A 23,559-nucleotide genomic window follows, 5' to 3' on the forward strand; every position below is an offset into this window, starting at 1 on the left:
AAGCTGAGAGATCTCGTCGGGCGATACAAGGTCACCCAGGTCGGGGTCCTGAGACGTCATCCAAGATGGCTGCCCCCATGAATCGCACATGGCTGGCTGGGAGATGTCATCAGGCGATACATGGCCAGCTGAGTCGGGGTCCTGAGACGTCATCCAAGATGGCTGCCCCCATGAATCGCACATGGCCTGTGAGGAGAGGAATGGCAGCGGGCCCGATTCGCCTGTGGAGATAGCGGCGGCCGACCGGGCCTGGCATAATGCCACGAGGTGCCCCTTCTTCCCGCAGCCCTTGCAGATTGCGGATCGGGCCGGGCAGCGTTGCCGGGGGTGTTTGTTTTGCCCGCAAAAATAGCATCCCCCCCCCCCCCCCCCCCAAGGGCTTCTCGGCTGCCGCACTGCACAAGCTTGTGGGGAATTTAGGGGTGCTTTGGAATCGGCCGCGGGTGGGGTCCACCCTATCCATGTGGGTACCGCGCGGTCAGGTATGTAGTCCTGGGCAATGCGGGAGGTTACACCTAGGGAGTTTGCACGTTTCCGTGCCTCTTTATGCCCTAGCGTGTCGTTTTCCAGCAGTCACTGGCGGATTTTAGAGGACAGCATGCCCGCAACAAAAGCATCCCGTATTAAGAGTTCGGTGTGGTCATTGGCTGAGACTTGTGGATAGTTACAGTTTCTACCTAACACTAACAATGCGCGGTAAAAATTGTCCAGTGATTCCCCTGGGATCTGCCATCTGGTAACTAAAAGATGCCAAGCGTATACCTGATTCACAGTGCGGACGTAGTGCTCTTTTAACAAATTCATTGCGTCCTCGAAACCATCTGCGTCTTCGATAAGCATGTAGATTTCTGGGCTTACCCTTGAGTGGAGGACTTGCATTTTATGTTCCTCCGTGGGGTTGGTCGGGGCCGTCCTGATGTACCCATTGAAACATGCCAGCCAATGTTTAAAAGTTGCTGCTGCATCTGCCGCGTGGGGGTTGATTTGTAGACACTCTGGCTTGATGTGGAGAGCAGCCATTCTTCAATTCTTGTTCATTAAATTGATGCACGATCAATCACTACTGAAGCGAGATTGTAGTCCAGTTGAAGGCTTGATGCACGATCAATTGCACAAAGACTAAAATTGGACAGTCACAGTCCCGGACGAGTGGAATTAGGGCCCGCCAGAAGTCTTCGATGGACTCGCCAGATAGTTGCGAGCAGGTGTCGAGTACATGCCTGGCGAAGAGCGTGTTCGCCTTCTGCGCGTTGTGTTCCTTAAGGAGTTCCATTGCTTTTGTATAATTCGTGGCGTCTTGGATCAACGGGAACATGCTGGAGCTCAGTCTGGAGTACAGGACGTTTATCGCCTGAGCCTCCGTTGACACGGGGTCCGCCGCGTTGATGTAGGCTTCAAAACATGTTAGCCATGAGCAAACTCTTTCCTGGCATTGGGTGAGTGCGGATCCAGCTGCAGGCGATTGGGCTTAATTCTGATATCCATTCTGTGGAAAATCTGACTGTAATAAATTGATGCACGATCAATTGCAGAAAGACTAAAGTTGGGTACAACTGTGGCTTTATTACAGTCAGATGCGTGGTCTCCTGCAGCTGGCGAACTGGCAGGGCACTGGAGGTCATGCATATTTATACAGTTCTCTGTGGGCGGAGCCAGCTGACAGGAGCTACCGGCGAACCTGTAGTGCAGGTTCTACCTTACATCTCCTAATACAGTGGTTCACCACATTCACCCCCTGTTTAAAATGAGTCCGGCGGGGGTGACATGAAACTATATACAATTAGTGCAATTATGTACAGTGGTAGGAAAAGAAAAGTCCATGTTGATGGTCCGGAGTCCATCAAAGGTTCAGCTGGTCCGGTGCGTAACGGTGGCAGCGAAGTTGGTGCTGGCGGTGGAGGAGGTGGCACCGATGGCGGTGGTGGCGGTGCTGATGCTGGCCAGTCAAACGGGGAACTCTGGGAGCGTGCCAAAGTCCTCTTCGTCCTCTTGTGCGGAAAAGGGGAGGGGGGTTGGTCTGGTGGGGTCAATATTGGCGGCGCAGTTGGGGGGGGGGGGGGGGGATGTGGCACATGGGTGGGGGGGGGGGTGCTGGGGTGGAACCTGACGGTGCCAGGTCCCTGAGTGAGACAGTATCTTGGCAGCCGTTGGGGAACTCAACGTAGGCATATTGAGGGTTGGCGTGGGGCAGGTGAACCCTGTCCACCAAGGGGTCCGCCTCGTGGAGTCAGACGTGCCAACGGAGAAGGACCGGTCCTGGAACAGCGAGCCAAGTCGGGAGCGACACCCCGGATGTGGACTTCCTGGGGAAGGTAAAAACCAGACCGGTGTTATTAGTGGCGGTGCCCAATAGTGACCGGATGGAGCGTGGAGCGTCGGGAGGACCTCCTGCCAGCGAGAGGCTGGGAGGTTCCTGGACCGTCGGGCCAGCTGGACGGCCCTCCAAACCGTCCCATTCTCCCGTTCTACTTGCCCGTTTCCCCGGGGGCTGTAGCTGGTCGTCCTGCTGGAGGCTACACCCCTGTTGAGCAGGAACTGACGCAGCTCATTTCTCATGAATGAGGATCCCCTGTCACTGTGGATGTAGGCGGTGAAACCGAACAGAGCGAAGATGGTGCTGAGGGCCTTGATGACGGTGGCATATCGGGGCATGAGATGGCGAAGGGGAATCTGGAGTATTCGTCGACCACACTGAGAATGTACGTGTTACGATCGGTGGAGGGGCTCTTTGAAATCCACGCTGAGGCGTTCAAAGGGGCGGGAAGCCTTCACCAGGCGCGCACGGTCCGGCCGGTAGAAGTGCGGCTTGCACTCCGCACATACCTGGTAGTCCTTGGTGACTGTCCTTACTTCCTCGACGGAGTAGGGCAGATTCCGAGCTTTGACCAGGTGGTACAATCGAGTGACCCCCTGGTGACAAAGGCTGTCGTGTAGGGCCTGGAGTTGGTCCACTTGTGCGCTGGCACATGTACCTCGGGAGAGGGCGTCTGGGGGCTTGTTGAGTTTACCGGGGCAATGCAAGATCTCGTAATTATAGGTGGAGAGCTCGATTCTCCACCGCAAGATTTTATCATTTTTGATCTTGACCCGCTGTGTGTTATTGAACATGAAGGCTACCGACCGCTGGTCCGTAAGGAGAATTAATCTCTTACCGGCCAGGTAATGCCTCCAATGCTGCACAGCTTCAACGCCAGTTTGGGCTTTCTTTTCGACGGATGAGTGTTGAATTTCAGAGGCATGAAGGGTGCGGGAAAAGAATGCCACGGGTCTGCCTGCCTGGTTTAGAGTGGCGGCAAGGGCGACGTCTGAAGCGTCGCTTTCTACTTGGAAAGGCAGTGACTCGTCCACTGCGCACATCCCGGCCTTGGCGATGTCTGCTCTGATGCGGGCGAAAGCGTGTTGTGCCTCGGCCGCGAGGGGGAATTGGGTGGACTGGATGAGTGGGCGGGCCTTGTCCGCATAGTTTGGGACCCACTGAGCGTAGTGGGAAAAGAACCCCAGGCAGCGTTTGAGGGCCTTGGGGCAGTGGGGGAGGGGAAGTTCCATGAGGGGGCGCATGCGGTCGGGGTCGGGCCCGAGAAGTCCGTTTTGGACTATATAGCCGAGAATGGCTAACCGGGTCATGCTGATCACACACTTCTCTTTGTTGTAGGTCAGGTTGAGAAGAGTGGCAATGCGGAAGAATTTTTTGAGGTTGACATCGTGGTCCTGCTGGTCATGGCCGCAGATGGTGACATTATCTAAGTACGGAAAGGTGGCCCCAAACTGTACTGGTCGACCATTCGGTCCATCTCCCTTTGGAAGACCGAGACCTAATTTCCTCATTTGTGACACCGAAAGGGACCCTAAGGAAGTGATAGAGGGGACCGTCCGCCTCGAAGGCCGTGTATGACCGGTCCGACTTCCGGATGGGGAGCTGGTGGTAGGCGGATTTCAGGTCAATTGTTGAGAAGACCCGGTACTGCGCAATCTGATTGACCATATCAGATATGCGTGGGAGTGGGTACGCATCGAGCTGCGTGTATCGATTGATGGTCTGGCTGTAGTCCACGACCATCCTGTGTTTCTCCCCAGTTTTAACCACTACCACTTGGGCTCTCCAGGGGCTGTTGCTGGCCTCGATAATACCCTCCTTAAGCAGCTGCTGGACTTTGGACCTGATGAAGGTCTTGTCCTGGGTGCTGTACCGTCTGCTCCTAGTGGCAACGGGCTTGCAATCCGCAGTTCGATTGGCAAAAAGGGAGGGGGGATCGACCTTGAGGGTCGTGAGGCCGCAAATGGTAAGGGGGGGTAAGGGCCCGCCGAATTTGAGGGTGAGGCTCTGGAGGTTGCACTGGAAGTCCAGGCCCAACAGGAGTGCAGTGCAGATATTAGGAAGGACATAGAGGCGGAAGTTACTAAATTCTACGCCCTGGACCGTGAGGGTGACTGTACAAAAGCCTCGGATCAGAACGGAGTGGGATCCGGAGGCCAGGGAGATCCTTTGATTGGCAGGGTGGACCGCGAGGGAGCAGCGCCTTACTGTATCTGGGTGAGCGAAGCTTTTGGTGCTCCCGGAGTCACGAGGTCGCGTGGCCGTTGATTTTCACCGTCGTCGACGCAGTGGCCAGGTTGTGCGGACGAGATTGGTCCAGCGTCATCGAAGCGAGCTGCGGGTAGCCATCGGATGATTCGAGTGGTGAGCGTGTGTGGTTCCGATGTCAGGATGTCCGGAGAGCCTGTGGGGGACAAAATGGCGGCGCCCATGGTGCGTACATTGCGGGGTCAGTACAAGATGGCGGCGCCCATGGGGTGCACGTGGCCGAAGGGGGACAAGATGGCAGCGCCCATTGGTCGCACATGGACCCGGGAGGAGAAGATGGCGGCTCCCATTGTGCGTCTGGTGTGGGGGAGGGGGCGATAGCGGGCGCGATCTCAGCGACTGCGCGTGCCTGGCACACAGCCGCGAAGTAGCCCTTTTTACTGCAGGCTTTACAAACTGCAGTGCGGGCAGGGCAGTTTTGGCGGGGGTGTTTCTGCTGACCGCAGAAGTAGCAACGGGGACCCCCGGGGTGCGCAGATCTGCGTGCGGCGCAGGCGTATTGCGAAGGCAGGGCCCCGGCTGAGGAGATCGTCGGCGGGGTCCAGGAGGGGTAGGAAGGGGTAGAAGGGTGGGCAGCGCAGCGAGAGGGGTACGATTGTACGTTACGGGATGCGACCGTCATGGAGAGCGCCAAGGTTTTTGTCTCCGCCAGTTCGAGCGTGGCCCCGTCCAGTAATCGTTCTCGGATGCGGTCCGACGCAATCCCCGTCACGAAGGCATCGCGCATGAGGAGATTTGTGTGTTCGGCGGCCGTAACGTTCTGACAGTCACAGTCCCGGGTGAGTGGAATTTGGGCCCGCCAGAAGTCTTCGATGGACTCACCAGGTAGTTGCGAGCGGGTGGCGAGTACATGCCTGACGAAGAGCGTGTTCGCCTACTGCGCGTTGTGTTCCTTAAGGAGTTCCATTGCTTTTGTATAATTCGTGACGTCTTGGATCAACGGGAACACGCTGGAGTTCAGTCTGGAGTACAGGACATTTATCTTCTGAGCCTCCGTTGGCGCGGGGTCCGCCGCGTTGATGTAGGCCTCAAAACATGCTAGCCAGTGAGTAAAGCCTTTCCTGGCGTTGGGCGAGTGTGGATCCAGCTGCAGGCGATCGGGCTTAATTCTGATGTCCATTCTGTGGAAAATCTGACTGTAATAAATTGATGCACGATCAATTGCACAAAGAGTAAAGTTGGGTACAACTGTGGCTTTATTTCATAGATTTCATAGAATTTACAGTGCAGAAGGAGGCCATTCGGCCCATAGAGTCTGCACCGGCTCTTGGAAAGAGCACCCTATCCGAGGTCCACACCTCTACCCTATCCCCATAACCCAGTAACCCCACACAACACTAATGGCAATTTTGGACACTAAGGGCAATTTATCATGGCAAATCCACCTAACCTGCACATCTTTGGACTGTGGGAAGAAACCGGAGCACCCGGAGGATACCCACGCACACACGGGGAGGATGTGCAGACTCCGCACAGACAGTGACCCAAGCCGGAATCGAACCTGGGATCCTGGAGCTGTGAAGCAATTGTGCTATCCACAAGGCTACCGTGCTGCCCAGTTTATTACAGTCGGATGCGTGGTCTCCTGCTGCAGCTGGCGAAATGGCAGGGCACTGGAGGTCATGCATATTTATACAGTTCTCCGTGGGCGGAGCCAGCCGGCAGGGGCTACCGGCGAACCTGTAGTGCAGGTCCTACCTTACATCTCCTAATACAGTGGTTCACCACAAGGCTTTAATGAACAAGTAGATAACCCCAGCAGCTCCGGTACAGAATGACTGCTGTGGGTGAAACACAGACTCTTACGCTCCGCTTGCAGGGCGGAACCAGCAGGCAGGTTCTACCACTCATACTACCGTAGTCCCACCGAGGTACTGCGATATCCCTAATATAGCCTACCACACAGTTATAGCAAGGTGGAGAGAAAAGATCAACTTAATACGAGGTTGGTCCATTCAAAGGTCGGATGGCAGTAGTGAAGAAGCTGTTCTTGAGTCGGTTGGTGCATGACCTCAAACTTTGGTATCTTTTTCCTGACGGAAGGTGGTTGAAGAGTGTATGTCCAGGGTGGGTGCTTAATTATGCTAGCTGCCTTTCCGAGGCAGCGGGAATTGTAGACCGAGTCAATGGATGGGAGGCTGGTTTGCGTGACGATTGTGTGATGGATTGGGCTACATTCGCAACCTTTTGTAATATTCTGCGGTCTTGGGCAGTGCAGAGAATTTAGAGTATTCAATTCATTTTTTCCAATCAAAGGGCAATTTAGCATGGGCAATCCACCTACCCTGCACATCTTTGGGTTCTGGGGGCGAAACCCACGCAAACACGGGGAGAATGTGCAAACTCCACATGGACAGTGACCCAGAGCAGGGATTGAACCTGGGACCTCGGCGCAGTGAGACAGCAGTGCTAACTACTGCACCAGTGTGGTGCCCTTGTTAGTGTAATTCTTAGTACACGCTGGATTGTTTAGTGTGGGCTGTAGAATCATGGAATCACATCTAATATTAAACATTAGATGTTAGGCTGCAAGCTGCTCAGTAGGCAAATGGTATGTTGGTCTTTATTCAAAGAGCATTTGTTTCTACAGTAAAGTGTCTTACTGTAATTACATAGAGCCTTGGTGACACTGCACCTGGAGTATTGCGTGCAGTTTTGATCACCTTACTTAAAGAAGTATATGCTTGCTACACAAGAGGAATTCTCTGCCCCTGAGGGCTGTGGCATGTCACCCATTGAATATGCGCAACACTGAGACTGATGGATTTCTACGTATTAAAACATTAAGGGATTATGGGGATGGTTGAGGAAATAGTCTTGAAATAGAAGATCAGCCATGATCTAATTGAAAAGCGGAGTGGGCTCGAAGGGCTGAGTGGCCTACCTCACTCCTATTTCTTATGTTCTTACAGTATTCTGAGCCAGGTTGAATAAAGTCAATATTCTGTCGATTGCGAGTAGCTGAAGGGATGTACTTACTGCTTGATAGATCATTGCGGCATATGGCCTACATATCTGGCATCACACTGGTACTGAAATTCATGTAACACATTGTTTATTTGTGTACTAGACAGAAGATATTTTATGATATATCCCCACTGCACCCTGTGGGGTTATGATAGGATATTTTCATGCGTCCATGTGGTAGTATGCATTAGGGGTCATGTGGGACTGTGAAGCCGTGATGTCATTGGCTGACAGATCCCGGGTCCTGGTTGGCTGTTGACCTCTAGCTCCGCCCTGAAGGCGGAGTATAAGAACCAGGAGTTCTCCCCCGCAGGCCAGTCTGTTACTGAACTGCGGGGAACAAGTCACGCTTAATAAAGCCTCATCGACTTCATCTCTATTCGTCCCTCGTGAGTCTTTGTGCGCTACAGTCCATCAGTTGGAAAATATTGAAATGGCTGATTAATACTCTTCACTAAATCTAGTCATTGTGACAGAAAAAGACAGGTGATGGTATCATGGTATTGCCACTAATCCAGAGAAGCAGGGTAATATTCTGGGAACCCCACTACGGCAGATTGTGCAAATTCCGTAGAAATCTGGAATTAAAATCTAATGATGATCTTGAATGCATTGTTGTAAAAGCCCATCTGGTTCACAGGAAATCTGCTGTCCTTACCCAGTCTGGCCTTCATGTGATTCCAGATTCACAGCATTTTGCTTGACGCTTAAATGCCTGGACAATTAGGAATTAGTGCTCGTCCAACCAGCGAAGCCCACATCACCTAAATGAATAAAAAAAAGAATTTGCTTCATAAATTGCACCTGAGAGATTGTCTCGGTATTAAGGACTAATTTTGGCTGTTTACAATACCCTCAGTGAAGACCACACTAAAATCTCGGATGATCTCAATTCTGTTGTATCCTTTATTGGTTTAATTGCCTAGGACAAGCATGGGTATCAATGTCTTATTAGGTTTCATTCGGTTTGTTAATGTAAGTTACATAGTTAATGTTAAAGATTGTCAGGTGATGGGTATTAATTGCCTTTTGAGCACATTTAGGTGACAGCTGGGACACTGGGTTGGGTGGGAGGAGAGCTGTGAGACTGCACAAGTCAATAAACTCAATTTAATTTAAAAAAAACTCAGTTTTGGTTTTGACTTCAACACTCATCTTGGATTCGTTAACGATGCGTACCCTCACATTCCGCAGGGGTGCTTTTGGGATGTAAGCTAATTTAACAGCACGGTTAGTTGTCCAAGCCCTTGAATGTCTTGGGTTGTTTATGACTCTGCAGACACTCTACACTTGAGTGCTTTTTAGATCCCTGTCAAATTCAAAGTCTTGGACAGCCTTTGCAGAATGAATGCTGGTATGAGGTGGTTGAGGTGAATAGTGTTGATGTATTTAAGAGGGTACGCTGGATAACTTGGGGAGAGATGAATAGAAGGAGATAGTCATGGGGTGGGGTGGGATGAAGAGTCGTTGGAGGAGGCTCGTGTGGAGCAGATACGCCAGCACGGTGCAGATCGACCAAATGGCCTGTTCCTTTGCTGTATCTATGAAATTATGTTAAGGCCAGAGATTAATTTGTTGGAAGAATCCACTTCTTCCCAGTATGCTTGCGAGCATTACCCTTGAAGAGGCTTCGGAGTAGATTTCCTGACTTTTTCACCTTGGCTGACCCCAGCGGAGACCAGAACACAGCATTTATTCAAGCGTTATATCTGTAATGGCCGATGCAAGACCCATCTGATCTCCTCATGGGGCTTGTGAAATACGAGCTCCGTCGCTGAGAGGCAGAGGCCTGGCAGCTAGGGCTCGTGAAACCAACACTTAAAAGTTGGCCCGGACTGGGACCAGCATGACGGCAGTCCCAGTTGGGAACCATGTTCTGTATGCCGCCTTGCGGCCTGTTTATTTCACCTTCTCCATCTCCTGAAGATTTTGTACTGCCGACTAGGAAAAAACTACGGCTGTGATTCTGGATATCTGGATCGTTCTTGAATTTCTTAGCATGAGGACAAGGTCAGAACAAATTTTAAAATGTCACTTTTTGGGAGACTTGAGGCTTTTTCAACGCAGATGTAGAAGATTGGGACAAGTATGCTGAACGGATGCAGCATTTCTTTAGACGGCAGATGCTATTATAGAAGACGACCGACAAAAGGTAATACTCCTTCCAGCCTGCAGTGCCCCAACTTTCAGCTTGATCAAAAGCCTCACCTACCTGGCAGCCCAGATTCAAAGACCTTTGAGCTGGCAATGCTTGTTGCTGACCATCCCAAACCTTTGGTGATACAGCTACCCCCAGCCAGGGCTCTACACTGAGCCCAGCCTGATGAGGATGATTGCATGCTAAATTTCATTACAACACTAGATGTTGCCCCCATCAAGATCACCATCCAGGTAAATGATCACCCATTAGAGATGGAAATTTATACAGGGGCTGCCGTCTAGGTCATCGGACAACAAATGTACCGGAAAGTTCATACAGGGATCCAGCACCTGAGCCTACGGGACACTAAGGCACGGTGGCGACATATAAGGGAGAGCCATTAACCATCATTGGGACAACGATGGTTACCTACGGAGAACAATAAGTTTGCATGCCAGGAATAGTAGTGCAGGGGACTGTTGGTCCACGACTGGTTACAGATGCTCCGCCTAGACTGGCAACAGATCTTCAGAATGCATACAGGCAGATAGGGGCTGGTTTAGCGCAGAGGGCTAAATAGCTGTCTTGTAAAGCAGACTAAGGCCAGTGGCGCGGGTTCAATTACCGTCCCAGCCTCCCCGAACAGGTGCCGGAATGGGGCGACTAGGGACTTTTCACAGTAACTTCATTTGAAGCCTACTTGTGACAATAAGCGATTTTCATTTCATTTCATTTCATTATCTTCTCAGATGGCTTTAGGGAAGATAAAGAGAGCCATGGCCAAAATTTCTGTGGACCCAGAGGTCCAACCCAAGTATTTCAGGGCCCGCCCAGTTCGATACACCGTACTGTTGAAAGCGGACGATGACCTCAGCCGACTGGAGAACGTGCGGATTATTTGCCCGGTTTCGTTTGCGGAATGGGCAGCATCAGTATTCCCGGTGCTGAAGCCAGACAAGATCTCTGTGGCAATTATAAAATAACGGTGATCAAGACCTCCCGTTTAGATGGGTACCCAATGTTGCACATGGTGGACCTCTTTTGCGAAGTTGGCTGGGGGCCATTCATAAGTTGGACATGAGCCATGCATACCTCCAGTTGGAGCTGGATGCAGTGTCCTGGAAATATGTGACCACCAATACCCACGGGGTGTGAATACCCCAGGCTCTCATTTGGAGTATCATCTACCTGTGCAATCTTCCAGCGGGTTATGGCCAGCATTCTTCAAGGGCTCCCAAGGGTGGTAATCTACCTGGGCTATAGATTGCCATCTCGAATGGGTGATCATTTACCTATTGATTATAGGAGCCACCAAGAAGGAATACCTAAATAACTTGGAGGAAGCCCATGTTTCCAGTAGGTAGGTGCCCGCCTGAAAAGGGGCAAGTCCGTCCTCCAGGTGAGAGGTCCTATAGCTGGGGTACTGTGTAGGCAAGGATGGTTTCTACCCGGTGGGAGAAAAGGTTCCCAATGCCAGAGAATATGATGGAGCTAAGGTCATTCCGAGGGCATTTTAATAATTATGCAAAGTTCATTCTAAATCTGAAGACCATACTGGCATGTGCTCTTAAAAGAAACATCAGAAATGGGCAGGGAAGGTGCCACAAGAGGAGACATTTGTCAAAGTAAAACGGCAACCGTTATCTTCTAAGCTGCTGACACATTGTGACCCTTCTAAACCGCTCATGATGCCTCCCCAGATGGCACTGGGGCGGTGTTGTCTCATTGGTGAGACGATGGGAATGAGACGATGGGCCAGAGTGGTCCATAGCCTATGCTCCGTGAACTTTGGCTGACGCAGAGCGCAGGTATGCTCAGATTGAAAAGGAGGGACTGCCAATGATCTTCATAGTCAAAATGTTTCATCAGTATGTCAACAGACGGCAATCATCACGGACCACAAATCCTTATTTGGTCTCTACCACTGATAGAGTCAGTCAGGATTCAGCAATAGGCATTACTGCTGGTGGTGTATGAGGATATCTTCGAGTATTGCCCAGGCAAATGCTCTTAGCCGACTCCCATTGCCTATATGCTCCCGTCCCCACCAATAGCAGCCAAAGTCTTGTTGGTGCTAAATCCTTTGGACACATTACCTGTCATGTCACAGAATCACAGAATACTTAAGTGCAGAAGAGTCCATTCGGCCCATCGAGTATGCAGTGACGAGCACTTGGTGCATAGCCTTGAATGTTATGAAATGTTAAGTACTCATCCATTTTTAAAGGGTGTGAAACATCCCACCTCTACCACCCTCCCAGGCAGTGGTTGCTTCCAGCTGCTGTTGAATAAAGATTCAAGAGTTCTGCTCCTTTTCATAAACATCTTTATTTTCCTTGAACACCACATCACCACATCACATGCCACAATGGCCACCTGCAGCCTCTTGACATATCAGTGTCAATTATTGGATACTTAACATCAATGAGACATCTAATTGGAATGTCTCTTAACCTATTCCTTAACAGGCAGTGTATTCCAGACCATCACCACCCTCTGGGTAAAAAGTTTTTTTCTCAGATCCCCCTAAACCTCCCACTCCTCACTTTGAACTCCTGTCCCCTCACAACTGACCCTTCAACTAAGCTGCTCCATATCCACCCTCGCTATGCCCCTCATAATCATGTACACCTCAATCAGGTCACCCCTCAGTCTTCTCTGCTCCATAGAAAACAACCTCGTAAATTTGTGTGTGGTGGCAAAAGAATCCTATGTTGGCAAAGATGCGCCATGTTGTCTTAAATGGGGGTCTAGGCGAAACGACTTGAAGAACTGTGGGCATTCACAACCAAGCAACAGGAGCTTAATGTGCAAGACGGCATTCTCCTGTGGTAGCCCCTGTATTAGTACCGAGGCAAGGCAGGAAAGCTACCCTACAGGACATACACAATGGACAACTCGGGGTGTCCAAAATGAAGATGCTCATCAGCAGCTACGTGTCCAGGGCTCGATAGTGATAGGTTGGTGCAGCAGTGTGCAGCGTGCCAAGAGCATCAAAGCTCCAACCATCAACCTTGCTCCACCCCTGGGAATGGCTAGGGAGGCCTTGGGTGCGGTTATATGCTGACTTCGCCGGGTCCTTCTTGGGGTCAATGTTCCTACTACCCATTGCCCACTTTAAATAGACGAACGCTAACTTCCGGTGGCCATGGAGTGAGTGGTCGAACATTTGGTGGCTCCCACACAAGGCGGTATTTTTTGATCTTTTCCCTGTCCGAAAGGTGAAGGTTTTGATGGCAAGAGGTGCAGGAGTGCCTGGAGAAGGTGTTACTCCTCTGGTGTGGCTGGTGGATAGATCCACGAACTAGGGAGTGGGGCAAGAAGAAAAGAGCTGCTGGAACAGGAGAGTCTTCATGGTGTGCCACAAGATAAGATGGCGGAGGGCAAGGGGGGCTGTTTTGCCCACCCAGTGGTCAATGGAGCAGCTAGTGGTGTTTTTGAACGCAGCAAAGTTCAGCCAGTCGAGGAAGGAGGCCCTGGAAGACCTGGCCAACATGGTGGAATCAATCAAAGCAGGGATTGAGAGAGTGGAACAAAGGGTGGAGGCCCAGGACCGGGCATTCCAGAAAGTGTAGGGGCGGTGAGGAAGCACGAGGAGCTGTTGGTCTCGTTGGTGGCCGAGCTGGGGGTGATGTGGGAGACCCAGAAGAGGCTGAAGGGGAGGCGGGGGGTGGGTGGGAATAAGAGTTATTTCACCTTCTCGGTTCTCCTGAAGATTTTATAATATCAATGCAGTTTCTTTACAATTTCAGTCAATAAAGCCAGGGTGAAGAGTGAAGTTCAGCTTTCAGATTCCAGAGAAGCAGATGTGATGAAGTGCATCGCCATCCAGCAGACTCCAGGTGTTGTTATCAAGGTAATAGCACAGAGAGTGGAATATGATGTTCAGGATTCATCCTGTTGTTTCTTTATGTCCATCTGGTAAATGTTCATGGATGCTGGCATTCATTCAAAGCACTCTCATTGTCAAAACTATTGTGTTCGAACTGCTAATGCTTCGGCCATTAGAACCAATATGGGGGGTGGGGGTTAAGACCTGCAAAGGTTCTCCTTAATTTGAAGTTAGCTGGACAAGACTCCCCATCACCGTGGCCATTGTTACTTTGAAACTGCTGCAAGGCAACAGTTTACCAGCTGAATATTCAGAGTTTTGCTCTATGCATTGTCACAGACAGGAGGTGGGCCAATTTCAATGGGCCTGATTTCCCCACGCTTTACCCTTCCATAAACAGAAAGGTGTTTCTTTAAAGTCTGATTTCCCGTGTCACAAATGGTGGTGTATGTACCCCAACCCGTAAATTTGAAAAGGCGTCAGGGTAGCACAATGGTTAGCACTGCTGCTTCACAGCGCCAGGATCCCAGGTTCGATTCCTGGCTTGGGTCACTGTCTGTACGGAGTCAGAACGTTCTCTGTGTCTGCGTGGGTTTCCTCCGGATTCCTCCCAGAAGTCCTGAAAGACGTCCTTGTTAGGTGAATTGGACAATCTGAATTCTCCCTCTGTGTACCTGAACAGGCGCTGGAGTGTTGCGACTGGGGAATTTTCACAATAACTTCATTGCAGTGTTAATGTAAGCCTACTTGTGACAATAATAGATTATTATTATTATTTTTAAAAATCCTCTCCGAAGAATTTACACAGCAAACTCAAGGGAAGATGAAAATAAAAGGGTTGGTTTATTCTTATACACACTCACACACACACACACACACACACACACACACACACACGAGGGGTTTTGCAATGCCCATTCCTTTTTATGCTCGCAATCTTAAAAAAATTGTTATTTGCGGGATGTGGGCGTTACTGGCTGGGCCAGTAATCATTGCCTGTCCCTAACTCCCCTCTATTTGAGTCAACAACACTGCTGTGGATCTGGGGTCACATGCTGGCCAGAATTTTCTTAATGAACCAGGTGGGTTTTTACAACAATCGACAATGGTTTCATGATCATCCCTAGATTTTTAATTCCGTTTTTTAAAAATGGAGTTCAAATTTCAGCATCTGCCACAGTGGGATCTGAACCTGCGTCCCCAGTTCTTACCCTGGGTCTCTGGATTACTCGTCCAGTGACATTGCCGCCGCCTCCCCTGCGGATAATGGGGGAGAAGGAAAAAGGAAGAGAGTTCAGGGCACAATAAAACTGCAAGTATGGGTCTTACATGTGCCCAGAATCCGAAGTTAACTGAAATGTTCCTTCCGAGGGGAGGTTGGCTGATTGTAGAATGCTGCGTCTTCCTAGAGTGAGGCTTGCATGACAGAAGAAGGCATGCAAAACGAGTCAGTCAGAAGGTACGAGTTCTCTGGTTCCAGCAGTTGGCAGGTTTGATGAGGGTCCGGTTATTTCTGCTGCCACCAGTTTGAGGGTAGGCAGCACAGGCTGTTGCCTGGAGATATGTTCAGTTTGGAGGTCAAAACAGCAACTACCATGGTTCAGTTCCACCAGACGAGATCACGGAGCAGCTTGGGGGAGCTCATGTGACGTACGTATCTTCTCAATGGTGGATACGGGATGAGTGGAATCTTAGTTTTAAAAAATATATATTTTTATTAAAAGCATTTTCTGCATAGAAATATCAGAAATCCACAGGAACATAGAACACAGGCCCACAGCAAACCGTGATACCAAGCCTACAACTCTCCCCTCCCATTTATTCCCCCTCTCCTCATCTTCTACCTCCCCTCCAAACAATGAACCCCCCCCCCCAAGCCCTGCTGACACCTTAATTCACCTTGAGGAAATCAATAAACTGCTTCCACCGCTGGGTGATTCCCTCCTCCGACCCTGTGAGGTCAACATGACCGTCTCCAAGTGCAGGAATTCTGTCAGGTTGCTCACCCACACCCTCTACTCACCTACACATAGAATATCGGATGTGACATGGACATGCCCAGAACATGAGGATCTGATTTGTGGCAGACTGCACACATATATCCTCTAGCCCTGCAAAGAACCGGCTCATCCTCAAAACCTTCATGTGGGCTCTTTGCACCACCTTAAACTGGATGAGACTTAACCTCGCGCACGTTCACCCTCCTCAGGGCTTCCTTCCAAGACTCTGCCCACCTCCCACCCAACTACTCCTCCCATTTGTGCTTGATCTCCACTGGAGCGCCCTCCCTCTCCACAAACTCTCCATAAAACATCTGACACTCTCCCCTCGCTAATGTCGTCTTCGGACAACTTATCTTGCAACACCGGAGGCGGAGCCCGGGAAGGACGACACCTCTCTCCTCGGATTCCTCACCTGCAGGTATCTGAACCCATTCCTCTTGGGCAACTCGTATGTTTCTTCCAGCTCTTACAGGCCTGAAAACAAGTGCCTGATGTACTCTATTCCCATCTCCCGCCACCCCAGGAACCTTGCGTCCAGCACCGCCGGCACACATCTCTAATTGTCACAAATCAGTGCCCACAGGGACATGCTCTCCAACCGAAGTGTTGTCCACACTGGTTCCCAACATGCAACGCTGAGACCACCACCGGGCTCACGGAACATTGGACTGGTGAAAACGGAAGGAGCGTTAACAGCAGTGCCCTCAACACGACGCTGCCTCCATCCGCTCCCACACCCATCTCTCCACCACTCAAATCTCCTAGCCATTGCGATATTCGCTGCCCAGTAATAGTTCATCAAACTCTGCACCGCCAGCGCCTCGCCCCCTCTCCAAAAACACCCTCCTCATCCGCGGGGTCTTTCCCACCCACACAAACCCCAAAATGATCCCATTCACCTTCCTTTTTAAAAAAATATATATTTTATTCGAGTTTTTTGGCCAAACATAACAATACGTAGTGTTTCTTTTACACAACAATAAAGCAATATAAATAGCCGTGGCCAGTTTTAAACAAATAAATAAATAATATATATAAACAAAACTAAATGGCAACTGCCTTGTCCAAAATAAATACTCTCCAAAATTACAGTCCAATATACAATTACATATACCAAATACCTATACATGTACAATAACATCCCTGAGAGTCCGTCCGATTCCTCCTCCTCCTCCCCCCCCCCCCCCCCCCCCACCGGTTGCTGTTGTTATCTACTTCTTTTCCATTCCCTCTATCTTTCTGTGAGGTAGTCGACGAACGGTTGCCACCGCCTGGTGAACCCCTGAGCCGAACCTCTTAACACAAACTTAATCCGTTCTAACTTTATGAACCCTGCCATATCGTTTATCCAGGTCTCCACCCCCGGGGGCTTGGCTTCCTTCCACATTAACAATATCCTGTGCCGGGCTACAAGGGACGCAAAGGCCAACACGTCAGCCTCTCTCGCCTCCTGCACTCCCGGCTCTTCTGCAACCCCAAATATAGCCACCCCCCAGCTTGGTTCGACCCGGACCGCCACCACCTTCAAAAGCACATTCGCCACCCCCACCCAGAACCCCTGTAGTGCCGGGCATGACCAGAACATGTGGGTGTGATTCGCTGGGCTTCTCGAGCATCTCGCACACCTATCCTCTACCCTAAAAAATTTACCAAGCCGTGCTCCAGTCATATGCGCCCTGTGTAGCACCTTAAATTGTATCAGGCTTAGCCTGGCACACGAGGACGATGAGTTTACCCTACGTAGGGCATCCGCCCACAGCCCCTCCTCAATCTCCTCCCCCAGTTCTTCTTCCCATTTCCCTTTCAGCTCATCTACCATGATCTCCCCCTCGTCCCTCATCTCCCTGTATATGTCCGCTACCTTACCGTCCCCCACCCATGTCTCTGAGATCACTCTATCCTGCACTTCCTGCGTCGGGAGCTGCGGGAATTCCCTCACCTGTTGCCTCACAAAAGCCCTCAATTGCATATACCGAAATGCATTCCCTTGGGGCAACCCATATTTCTCCGTCAGCGCTCCCAAACTCGCAAACGTCCCACCTACAAATAGATCTCTTAATTGTACTACCCCAGCTCTTTGCCATGCTCCAAATCCTCCATCCATTCTCCCCGGAACGAACCTATGATTGTTTCTTATCGGGGACCGCACCGAAGCTCCCGTCCCTCCCCTATGCCGTCTCCACTGCCCCCAAATTCTCAATGTAGCCACCACCACCGGGCTTGTGGTGTATTTCTTTGGTGAGAACGGCAACGGCGCCGTCACCATTGCTTGCAGGCTAGTCCCCCTGCAGGACGCCCTCTCCATTCTCTTCCATGCCGCTCCCTCCCCTTCTCCCATCCACTTACACACCATTGAAACATTGGCGGCCCAGTAGTACTCACTTAGACTCGGTAGTGCCAGCCCCCCCCTGTCCCTACTACGCTGCAAGAATCCCCGCCTCACTCTCGGGGTCTTCCCAGCCCACACAAAACTCATAATGCTCTTCTCAATTCTTTTGAAAAAAGCCTTAGTGATCACCACCGGGAGGCACTGGAACACAAAAAGGAATCTCGGGAGGACCACCATTTTAACCGCCTGCACCCTACCTGCCAATGACAAGGACACCATGTCCCATCTCTTGAAATCCTCCTCCATCTGTTCCACCAACCGTGTTAAATTAAGCCTATGTAATGTACCCCAATTCTTGGCTATCTGGATCCCCAGGTACCGGAAGTCCCTTGTTACCTTCCTCAACGGTAAATCCTCTATCTCTCTGCTCTGCTCCCCCGGGTGCACCACAAATAGCTCACTTTTCCCCATGTTCAGTTTATACCCTGAAAAATCCCCAAACTCCCCAAGTATCCGCATTATCTCTGGCATCCCCTCCGCCGGGTCTGCCACATATAGCAACAAATCGTCCGCATATAGAGATACCCGGTGTTCTTCTCCCCCCCCCCCTAAGTACTCCCCTCCACTTCCTGGAACCCCTCAGTGCCATGGCCAGGGGTTCAATCGCCAGTGCAAACAATAACGGGGACAGAGGACATCCCTGCCTCGTCCCTCTATGGAGCAGAAAATAGTCAGACCCCCGTCCATTCATGACCACGCTCGCCATCGGGGCCCTATACAGCAACTGTACCCACCTGATATACCCGTCCCCAAAGCCAAATCTCCTCAACACCTCCCACAAATAATCCCACTCCACTCTATCAAATGCTTTCTCGGCATCCATCGCCACCACTATCTCCGCTTCCCCCTCTGGTGGGGGCATCATCGTTACCCCTAGCAGCCTCCGTATATTTGTATTTAGCTGTCTCCCCTTCACAAACCCAGTTTTGGTCCTCATGGACCACCCCCGGGACACAATCCTCTATCCTCATTGCCATTACCTTGGCCAGGATCTCAGCATCCACATTCAGGAGGGAAATGGGCCTGTATGACCCGCATTGCAGCGGGTCTTTTTCCTTCTTTAGGAGGAGCGATATCGTTGCCTCTGACATAGTCGGGGGCAGCTGCCCCCTTTCCCTCGCCTCATTAAAGGTTCTCATCAGTAGCGGGGCAAGCAAGTCCAAATATTTCTTATAGAATTCAACTGGGAATCCGTCTGGTCCCGGGGCCTTCCCCGCCTGCATGCTTCCAATCCCTTTCACTACTTCCTCCGCCTCAATCTGTGCTCCCAGCCCCACTCTCTCCTGTTCCTCCACCTTCGGAAATTCCAGCTGATCCAGAAAGCACATCATTCTCTCCTTCCCGTCCGGGGGCTGCGCTTCATATAATCTTTCATAAAATGCCTTGAACACTCCATTCACTCTCTCCGCTCCCCGCTCCATCTCCCCCTCCTCATCTCTCACCCCCCTATCTCCCTCGCTGCTCCCCTTTTCCTCAGTTGGTGGGCCAACAACCTACTCGCCTTCTCCCCATATTCGTACTGTACACCCTGTGCCTTCCTCCATTGTGCCTCTGCCTTACCCGTAGTCAACAAGTCAAACTCTATATGTAGCCTTTGCCTTTCACTGTATAGTCCCTCCTCCGGTGCCTCCGCGTATTGTCTGTCCACCCTCAGCAGTTCTTTCAACAACCGCTCCCTTTCCCTACCCTCCTGCTTTCCTTTATGTGCCCTAATAGATATCGGCTCCCCTCGAACCACTGCCTTCAGTGCCTCCCAGACCACTCCCACCTGTACCTCCCCATTATCATTAATTTCCAAGTACCTTTCAATACACCCCCTCACCCTTAAACACACACCCTCATCTGCCAATAATCCCATGTCCATTCTCCAGGGTGGAAGCTGTTGTTTTTCTTCCCCTATCTCCAGGTCCACCCAGTGTGGAGCATGATCCGAGATGGCTATAGCCGTGTACTCCGTCCCCGTCACCTTTGGGATCAGTGCCCTTCCCAAAACAAAAAAATCTATTCGTGAAAATACTTTATGTACATAGGAGAAAAACGAAAACTCCTTACTCCTAGGTCTACTAAATCTCCAGGGATCTACTCCTCCCATCTGCACCATAAAATCCTTAAGCACCCTAGCTGCAGCCGGCCTCCTTCCGGTCCTGGACCTCGATCTGTCCAGCCCTGGGTCCAGCACCGTATTAAAGTCTCCACCCATTACCAACTTTCCCGCCTCTAGGTCTGGGATGCGTCCTAACATACGCCTCATAAAATTGGCATCATCCCAGTTCGGGGCATACACGTTCACCAATACCACCGCCTCCCCTTGCAGTTTGCCACTCACCATCACGTATCTGCCCCCACTATCTGCCACTATAGTCTTTGCCTCAAACATTACCCGCTTCCCCACTAGTATGGCCACCCCCTTGTTTTTTGGATCCAGCCCCGAATGAAACGCCTGCCCCACCCATCCTTTGCGAAGTCTAACCTGGTCTGTCAGCTTCAGATGCGTCTCCTGAAGCATAACCACATCTGTCTTAAGTTTCTTTAGGTGTGCGAGTACACGTTCCCTCTTAATCGGCCCGTTCAGCCCTCTCACATTCCACGTGATCAACCGGGTTGGGGGGGCTCTTTACCCCCCCCCTTGACGACTAGCCATTTCCTTTTTCAATCCAGCTCCTCACCCGGTTCTCACGTAGCTGTAACCCCCCCAGGCGGCGCCCCCCCGCCTCGACCCCCCCCTCCCATACCAGCTCCCCCTTCTCCCCAGCAGCAGCAACCCAGTTAACCACCCCCCCCCGCTAGATCCCAGGCTAGCGTAATTGCACCCCCCATGTTGCTCCCAGAAGTCAGCAAACTCTGGCCGACCTCGGCTTCCCCCCGTGACCTCGGCTCACACTGTGCGAGGCCCCCTCCTTCCTGCTTCCCTGTTTCCGCCATGATTACCATAGCGCGGGAACAAAGCCCGCGCTTCCCCTTTTGGCCCCGCCCCCAATGGCCAGCGCCCACAGCTCCTCATCCTCCCTCACCCCCTCCCCCACGACATGGGGAAGAGAGAGAAGTTACAGGGTCACAGGTTTAACAATCTGGGAAGTCTTCTCTTCCCCCTTTTCCCCCCTTCATCCCACAAATTCACCCCCCCCTTTTGTCCCAAACGTTCTTTTTCTTCTGGCCCGCTCACTCCAGCTTCTCCTCGACAATAAATGTCCACGCTTCGTCTGCCGTTTCGAAATAGTGGTGTTTCCCTAGATGTGTGACCCACAGTCTCGCCGGCTGCAACATTCCGAATTTGACCTTCCTTTTATGCAACACCGCCTTGGCCCGATTAAAGCTTGCCCTCCTTCTCGCCACCTCCGCACTCCAATCTTGATACACGCGGATCACCGCATTCTCCCACCTACTGTTCCGAGTTTTCTTGGCCCATCTGAGGACCATCTCTCTGTCCTTGTATCGGAGAAATCTCACAACTATTGCTCGAGGAGTTTCTCCAGCCCTCGGTCATCGCGCCATAACTCGATAGGCTCCCTCCACCTCCAGCCATTCACCTTCCTAAGACTTGGAGACAAAGATGAGGAGGTTCTGGAACACGAACAAGAACCTGTCATTTTAACCATCTGCACACCAGCCAGTGACAGAGGCAACACATCCCACCTCTTAAAAGTCCGCCTTCATTCCCTCTATCAATCATACCAAATTCAATTTATGCAGCTGTGTCCAGCTCCGCGCCACCTGAATCCCGAGATACCGGAAACTCACTCCATGTGGATCGGCAACTCCCTTCGCCCCCTCTCCTGGCATTAATCGGGAACACCTCGTTTTTCTCCATGTTCAATTTATATCCTTATCCTATCAAAGCTGCCCAACGGGTCCAAGATGTATAACAGGAGAGTGTCTGCTTACAATGGGACTCTATGCTTGACCCCACCCTGCTCAATCCCTCTCCACTGTAGTTGCTGGGCCTCCCCCTGAACCATCCACAAATCCACCCAGTGCAGCGTGTTGTCAGACCCCGTGATCGCCGAATACTCTGACTTGACTACCCCCTCCAACAGCACCTTATCCATCACAAGAAATCTAGAGTACACCTGGTGCAGATGCGAGAAGTATGAGAACTCCTTCGCCCTCGGCCACCCAAACCTCTATAGATCCCTGCCCCCTATCCCCCAGAAGGTCCATGAACCCTCTCAGCTCCCCTGTCACTGCCGATACCTACAACGACCTGGGACACGACCGGTCAATTCTCGGATCCAAAACCAGGTTAAAATTGGCTCCCACTATCAGCCGGTGCTTGTCCAGATTCAGGATCTTCCCCAACACCTGCTCATAAAGTCCACGTCATCCCAATTTGGGGCATAGACGTTCACCAGGACCACAGACGTCCCCTCCAGCTTCCCACTAACCATCATGTATCTGCACCCGGGTCAGCTACAATACTGCCAACCTCAAAGGCCATTTTCTTCTTGACCAGCACTGCCAACCCTCTCGTCTTCATGTCCAACGGCGAGTGGAACCCCTGCCTCATCCTTCCCTTCCTCAGCCTCGTCTAATCTCCCAGTTTCAGGTACGTCTCCTGAAGGAACACAACGTCCACCTTCAAACTCAAGTGTGCGAAAACATGCAGCCGTTTAACTAGCCCATTCAACCTCTCACGTTCCAAATAACCAGCAGGGTCTGAGCCTCCCCGCTGACTTCCTCTGCCGATCAGCCATACCCCTTCTTTAGCCAGCTGCCGCCGGTCTGTGCCATGCACGTCTTCAAGCCTGCCCCCATACGTCCGCCACTGTCCCTCTTTAAAAAAAAAAACATTTTAAAAATTCTCCTTTTTCACATTTTCTCCCACATTTACATCCATCAACAATAAACAATAATCAGCAAGATATGTCAGTCCCCATAATAACAACGATCCCATCTACCCACCAACCCCCAAACCTCAACCCGCATGTTTACATAAACAAATGGCAAAAAGGAATCCGGGATTACCCGTAGTCACCCTTAATCTTACACAGCTCTCCCCCACCCCTCCCACCGCAGGTCTCCAGCTCCTCCTGTCCACTGCCTCTTGTAAAACTCCTCCTCCCAACCTCTGTTCCTTCCCCCCAACTTTCCACCCCGGCTAGACCACTCGGACCCTATTCTGCCAGGCTCCGATGGCTGCAGCCCCTTCCCCCCACCTCACTCCCGTTCACTGGCCGGCTTAAACCGGCCAGCGTGGGGGCCCCCGCCCGGGTCCCTTTCCCACTTGCCCGGCCCTAGGAAAGCCCAAAGATTCCCTTTTAGCACACAAACCCCGCATATCCACCTACACCCCAAAGAACTCTCATTTCGAGTGAAAGTCCCGTCCCTTCCCTTGTCCAAATATATACCACATTGGCTCCTTTAATCTCTACACCCGCGCGCAGTGATACAAAAAAGAAGAAAATACAGTCATGAGGTTACATTGGCACATGGCCATTCCTCAATTTGTCAGTTCTGCCACAGTCCTTCTGCTTTCGCAAACTCCTCCGCTGCTTCCGCCGTTCCAAAATAAAAGTCCCTGAGCTTGTAAGTCACCCTCAGCTTCGTTGGATATACAATGCCGCACCGCACCTTGCTAATGTACAGTGCCCTCTTCACCCGGTTGAAGGCAGCCCGCCTCCTTGCCAGCTCCACCGTAAAGTCCTGGTA

This window comes from Scyliorhinus torazame, chromosome 12 (genome assembly GCF_047496885.1).
Source record: "Scyliorhinus torazame isolate Kashiwa2021f chromosome 12, sScyTor2.1, whole genome shotgun sequence".
Classification (NCBI taxonomy): Eukaryota; Metazoa; Chordata; class Chondrichthyes; order Carcharhiniformes; family Scyliorhinidae; genus Scyliorhinus; species Scyliorhinus torazame.